Source organism: Capsicum annuum, chromosome 1 (assembly GCF_002878395.1).
Source record: "Capsicum annuum cultivar UCD-10X-F1 chromosome 1, UCD10Xv1.1, whole genome shotgun sequence".
NCBI lineage: Eukaryota > Viridiplantae > Streptophyta > Magnoliopsida > Solanales > Solanaceae > Capsicum > Capsicum annuum.
The window spans coordinates 156037312-156043805 of NC_061111.1; positions in this window are offsets into that span (position 1 = coordinate 156037312).

The window sequence follows — 6494 nt, forward strand, 5'->3', positions numbered from 1 at the left end:
GATCTCTAATAGGGCTTGACTTAGTATTCGATGCCTTAGAGGAAGTCCAGTTGATCAGAGAAAGACTCCGGGCTGCTTAGAGCCGACAGAAGTCTTATGCAGATCTGCACAGAAAGGATTTCAAGTTCAATATTGGTGATTTTATCTATCTAAAGATCTCTCCCATAAAGGGAGTGAAGAGATTCGGAAAAAAGGGAAAGATTAGTCCTTGATATATCAGTCCTTTCAAGATTCTCAGTCAATTCGGCAAGGTAGCTTATGAGCTCGAATTGCTTTTAGATCTATCCTTAGCTCATCCAGCCTTTCATGTATCTATGCTCAAGAAGTTCATAGATGACCCAATAGTTGTAGTCCCTATTCAGAGCATAGATGTTCAAAATAGCCTCTCTTATGAAGAGATACCAGTCAAAATCCTAGACTATCAGACTTGTAGACTGAGGAATAAAGAAGTCCCTCTAGTCAAAGTTCTTTGGCAAAATCAGTTCGTTGAGAGAGCTACTTGGGAAGCAGAAGTAGACATGTGTACCAAGTATTCTCACCTCTTCTCCGCCAACTCAGATCAAGCTCAAGGTAACAGTTCTCCTTAAGCTTTTTAGTTTCATGTTTAGATTTTAGTTACAAGCTTAGTATCCATGTCATGTTCAGAATTCCATTATAAACTTTGTATTAAATACCATTGCATATTTAGTCATGCATTCATATGTCAGTTCAGTTATATAATCATGCATCAGGTATGCATTCTCATTGTGAGAACCTTAGTTCATCAGAACACTCGGTCATGTATTCATGAATCAGTTATACATGCATCAGATATGCATGATCAGTATGATATATTCAGTTATCAGTCATATCAGTCATGAGATCATGTTCTAATTGTTCATGTTCATTATGTATGTCAGTTTATCTTCTCCCCTCTCACTCAGTCAAATTCGAGGATGAATGTTCTCAAGAGGGAGATATTGTAATACCTCGTACTTCTATCCAGCTTGAAATCTTCCTAAGAATATTAAAAACTTACTTTGAAATATGAAGCCATTTTTTTGTACACATGAAATTTTTAAGATTTTCACTTTTTATCATGTGGGAAATTGAATTAGCTTTCCAACGATATCAATTTTGTCCAAATTTGGTATCGGATATGTATATGTTGGATTGGATATCACGTTGGTACGGATGTGTATATTTTGGATCGGGTACCACGCCGGTACGGATATGTATATTTTGGATCGGTTACCACACCTGTACAGATATGTAAATGTTGGATCGGGTACCACACCGGTATGAATATGTATATGTTAGATCGGGTACCACGTCGGTACGGATATGTATATGTTCGATCAGGTACCATGCCGGTACAGTACATGAACATAGATTGTTCCCTGCAGATCATGACTATTTGGACAAAAATAAGTCCCATAGCATGTGTGTACATATTTGTGTTGAGTCTGTGGATGTTTATAGTATAGTTAATACTCTTGATGGTTTTGTGGCTTGTTTATGAGCACTGTTTGATTTGTTATTGTTGTATTATTGATTCATTGGGTATTTGATTGAGTGATATGTATTTGAAAAAGTGAAACTTTGTACTTACTTATATGTTGGTTGACTTGCTTTATTTATACGTGTTTTAATCGTAGCTTACCAGAATGGCTAGTTATCATTCTTTAATACTATAATAGAGCATTTAGTTGTTAGCCCGAGAGTTTCGTGTGGGTTGTTTATGATTACAGGTTTATTCCTGTGAATATAAGTAATTAAAAAGATAAGGTGAATAAGGAGGAATAGTGATGTAAGATAAGGTGAATAAAGAGGAATAATGATGTATTAGGATTGGATTGTGGTTGATGGTGTGAACTAATGTGGCTAGAGTATGTTAGTGGTGAATGTAATATTGATGAATTTGGAAGAGTAGTTGGATGTTGTAACTTATATAAGTAAAGTAATAAAGAATAACTACAACCTTAGTTGAATTATATTCCATTAAAGATGTCATGATTTATTTTCCTTAATTCTATTTTATGATTATATAAACTAACACGGTCGAACGATGATACCTACTAGTACGTGTGGTTGTACTGATCCTACTCTTCTACATTCCTTCTTGGACTGTAGACTGAATGCAGGTTAGTTGCAGTTACTAGATGGATGATGATATTCAGCACTAACTTCTGCACTTTCTTCCTGGCAGATGTTAGAGTCTTTGTATTATTTATTTCATTGTCAGTCTATGTTGTAATAGATAGCTCTTGTACATGTCTGGCCAAGTCTTGGAATAGTGAAGGACATTTGTAAGAAGTATTTTTAAAAAGTTTGTTTATTAGTATTTAATTTACTTTATATTTCCTTAAAAACAGAAGTCTTCTGCATATTTTTAGTTGGGTAATAAGGGTTCTCCTAGCTACTTGGAATAGCCCAGGTGTCTGTACGGTCCGTTAGTCTGGGTCGTGACAGCATTTGAATGAAAAATCCACCAAATGTAAGCAAATAGGTAAAATCCCTTTTTGAGGAACTTCATGAATATCGTTTGCGTCACTCCATGGTAAATTTGGTGATGACTTTTTTAATCTTCCTTTTCTTGAGCAATCCTTTGATTATTTTATTTATTATGTTGACTCTCTTGAATGCACCTGCGCTAAAGGTAAATATTTAGTAGACACAAAGTTGATTTTTCTAGCGACTAGTTTTTAGGAAAATTCTAAATACAATATTCATAAAGAAGATAAGGCGCCTTTGTTTGTCCATCATGGTCTCAAGAAATGAGATAGGAAATTCAAAAGGTCCTTGATAAATTGATATTAAACCTGTCTTTGGGACTACCCAAAAATACCGTTCTTGAGCATTATATGCATTAGTGTGGCTCGCAACTCACGTGGGTATTTCTTAAAAAAGATTCCCATTTTTGTGTATTGATCCCTGCATCCACAGAAAAATGATTAGTCTTAAGTGAAACTACTTCGTGTTGACCTCCTCTAATCCTTGGTTTACTCCTCGCCATCTTTTGGGTACTCCGTCATGTTGGGACTTCCACCCTGACTCCCCATCCCAATAGATGCCTAGGCAGTCACTAAGTAAGAATATTTGTATAGATTTCAAAAGTATTCTTAAGTTTTAAGAACTAGTTTCAAAACTTCTGTAAAAGATTTAAAAAATCTCTGCCAGTCACATCATGTACTAGCTTAACGAATATTTTTCTCCCGGTTTTAACTGTATCTGACATTTGATGGAGGAATTCTAGGGATTCATCGTCGTCACTAATGTTTTCTATCAACAGTTCTGTCATAGCCAGAGATATATTTTGCCTAGACTTTGTCACAACTGGTGATTTCTAAAGCTTGACTTTGACCTCTGGAGCTGGGGAATTTGAAATATATTCCAATATATTAGTGGAAATTTTGAGGCCCTCCTCAAAATTTATGCCCCAGTTTAATATTGTTTGAGATGATATCAACTTGAGAGGATCCTAAGTCTTTGTTGGTCTTCGTTCTCTTTGTTAGATGATGATCTTCTTCTTGTGAATTTTCGAGATTCGTTCTCAAAAATTCTGCCCCAATTTCTATTTCCTGGGGTTATCTGACAAAATCGTTGGGGCGCCTACGTATTCCGTTGAAGTAAGAATCAGGTCAAACATAGTTCAGAACTACGCTAGGGATATATAGAAAAATCTAATGGGTTGACCGAAGCCGACATAGGCTGCCTACGTATCCCTTTCTTGGGAATTCAGGTCAAACATAGTTCATACTCAAAGGAAAGGGATTCTAGGCAATTACACATCATAAAAAAAGTACTATCATAAAAGCGATTACAAATAAACCAAGGAAACAAAAACTGAAATATCCATTAAACATAGTATCTCTGTACTGCATCAAAATTGATTGGTTTGGTCCACTCTTGACCATCCATCTTTGAAAGAATCAAAGCTCCTCTGGATAGTGCCTTGTGAACTATGTATGGTCCTTGCTAATTTGGAGCAAACTTGCCTTTGCACTCTTCTTAATGAGGGAATCTGTGTTTGAGGACCAATTGCCTAACTTCAAATATTCGAGCTCATACTTTCTTGTTGAAGGAACAGATCATCATTGTTGGTACAACTGACCATGAAATATGACAACCATTATCTTCTCTTCAATCAACTTGAGTTGTCCATAGCGAGCGCAAATGTAATAACCCGTACTTCTACCTAGCTTGAAATCATCCCAAGAATGTTAAAAACTTACTTTGAAATATGAATCCATTTTTTGTACACATGGAATTTTTAAGATTTTCACTTTTTATCATGTGGAAAATTGAATTACCTTTCCACTGATACCAATTTTGTCCAAATTCGGTAATGGAATAAAAAGTTATGAACGTTTTACTCAGAGCTATTAGAATCGCCCAGGTGCGAAGGCCAAATTGACGGACCGTCGCAACCAAGGAAGTGAGGTAACCTTCTAGATAAGGTGTGACATACAAGTGGACGAACCGTTGAACTTGCGATGGACCATTGCCCAAGTCGTCGCTACTTAGGCAGTGATTTCTTCTCTTGGTCCACGTACGATGGTCGAAACGACTGACCGTCGAGCCAGCGACGTACCATCGCACGAGCCATCACAGATCCCATTCATTTATTTTAAATTTATTTTTAAAAGGGTATTTGGGTCTTTTTCCTCCCGATTTAACCCCTAATTACACCCGATAATAGCTCATAAGTTCAGTATTCTTTTACAATATTAAATTAGGGTTTCTCTCCAAGATCTATCCTCAAGAACAAGAAAACCTTAGGTGTTTAATTCCAAGTCAAGAATTCAAGTTTTCTTCCATAAATCTCTAAGAAATCACAACCCTAGTATGTCATGTGTTAATTCATGGGTCCCTTTAACCCATGAAGCTTAAGAATCTCTTTTAAAATCTAAGATTTGGGTATTTGTGAATGTATGATTTAAATTGAATTGAAATTCATGTCCATGATGCTATTTAGTTTTGATTCATGTCTTAAATTACATTTTCCAATGATTGACCCTAGTATGTGATGGTTTGCATAATAACCATGATAAACCCCCTTTAAATTATAAGTTGATTGATGTATCCATGATTATTAGATGTGTTGATGATTTTATGACCAAAGCTTGCTCCCCATGTGTTTGATTAAATTCCTATGTGAAAGAAAAGTTCCATACTAGTATGATAATATGAAATCCCCATTAATGTACAAGTTTATGCATGTCAAATGTTTGATGAAATGTCTTACTCAATGAATTATGGATTGTTGATGTTAGTCATGTATTTATGAAAGTCATGCTTTGTCAGTTTCTTTCCATGGAGTTCTGGGGGTACTTGTACCTGAAAAATATAGTTGTGTGCCTAGAGTCGGTGTCATGTTTTAACGATATCCTCAGTCAAGCCATGATCCATAGAACTCAGTCAGTCATGTGACTCAGGAAATCTTAGTAATACAGTAATCTCAGGACTATTTCATTAGTCAATGGAACTCGTTTAATTCAGTTAAATCAGTTCAGTAATCCATGTTCAGTGTCTATTCAGATGGGAGTAGGAATTAGCACTGAGTGAACCCAAGAATGGGAACTCACCTGTTATATGAGGGTGTGATTCTTATAAGAAATTATTTCGTTCCAGAACTATGTAGCCAGCATAGGTTGAGACATGCATGAATACATAATAACTGTAACTGAGTTCATGATAACAGTTATTATGTATTCATGCATGTATTCTCACGTTCATGTTGTCCAGTCAGATAGTATAGTTCATGGATGTGAACCCTTTGTATTCAGCCTACCTTCCATTCATACCAGTACATTCAAAGTATTGACGCATTTGCGATATGGTGTTTTATACCATAGGTTCAGAAGCACGATCTCCAGAGCATCGGTAGCATTCCAGTCTCAGCAGTAAGAGATAACAGCGAGTCCTCATCCTTCGAGGACATGACCATTCTTTATTATCTCACTAATTAATTTATTAGTTGGAGTTAGTTGGGGACATATCCCATCAACTCCTTATTCAGACAGTTCAGTCAGTTAGAGGTTTTTTAGACTATCATATTCAGATAGTTATTTCAGTGTTTGGGTATTTCATACCCCATCCATATGTTATGATTTACCAGTTATGTTTAGTTTTGAACCTTAAGATGTTTCAGTTCATGTTTCCGCATTTATACAGTATATTATGTAATTTTCAGGTACAGATATCAGTCATGGGTTAGCTTGTGGTCCTTCGGGGTCATGAGCACCATGTAGTCTTCCAAATACCAGATTCAGGGCGTTACAGAAAACCTATTCTTCGTTACTTAATCTTGTTTCTTGAATAATCCTTAAGGAAGAAATTTTAACCTCGGCAGGTATCACCATATTATTTCGATAAATAAGTAGGTAAGGAGTTGACTCAGTGTTCTTGGTTCCAAACAGCATTACCCTGCAATATAAATACCTAGGGCGTAATGAAAGCCACCTTTTTGTATCTTCTTCATCCATTAATATCTGATGATACCCAGCAAAACA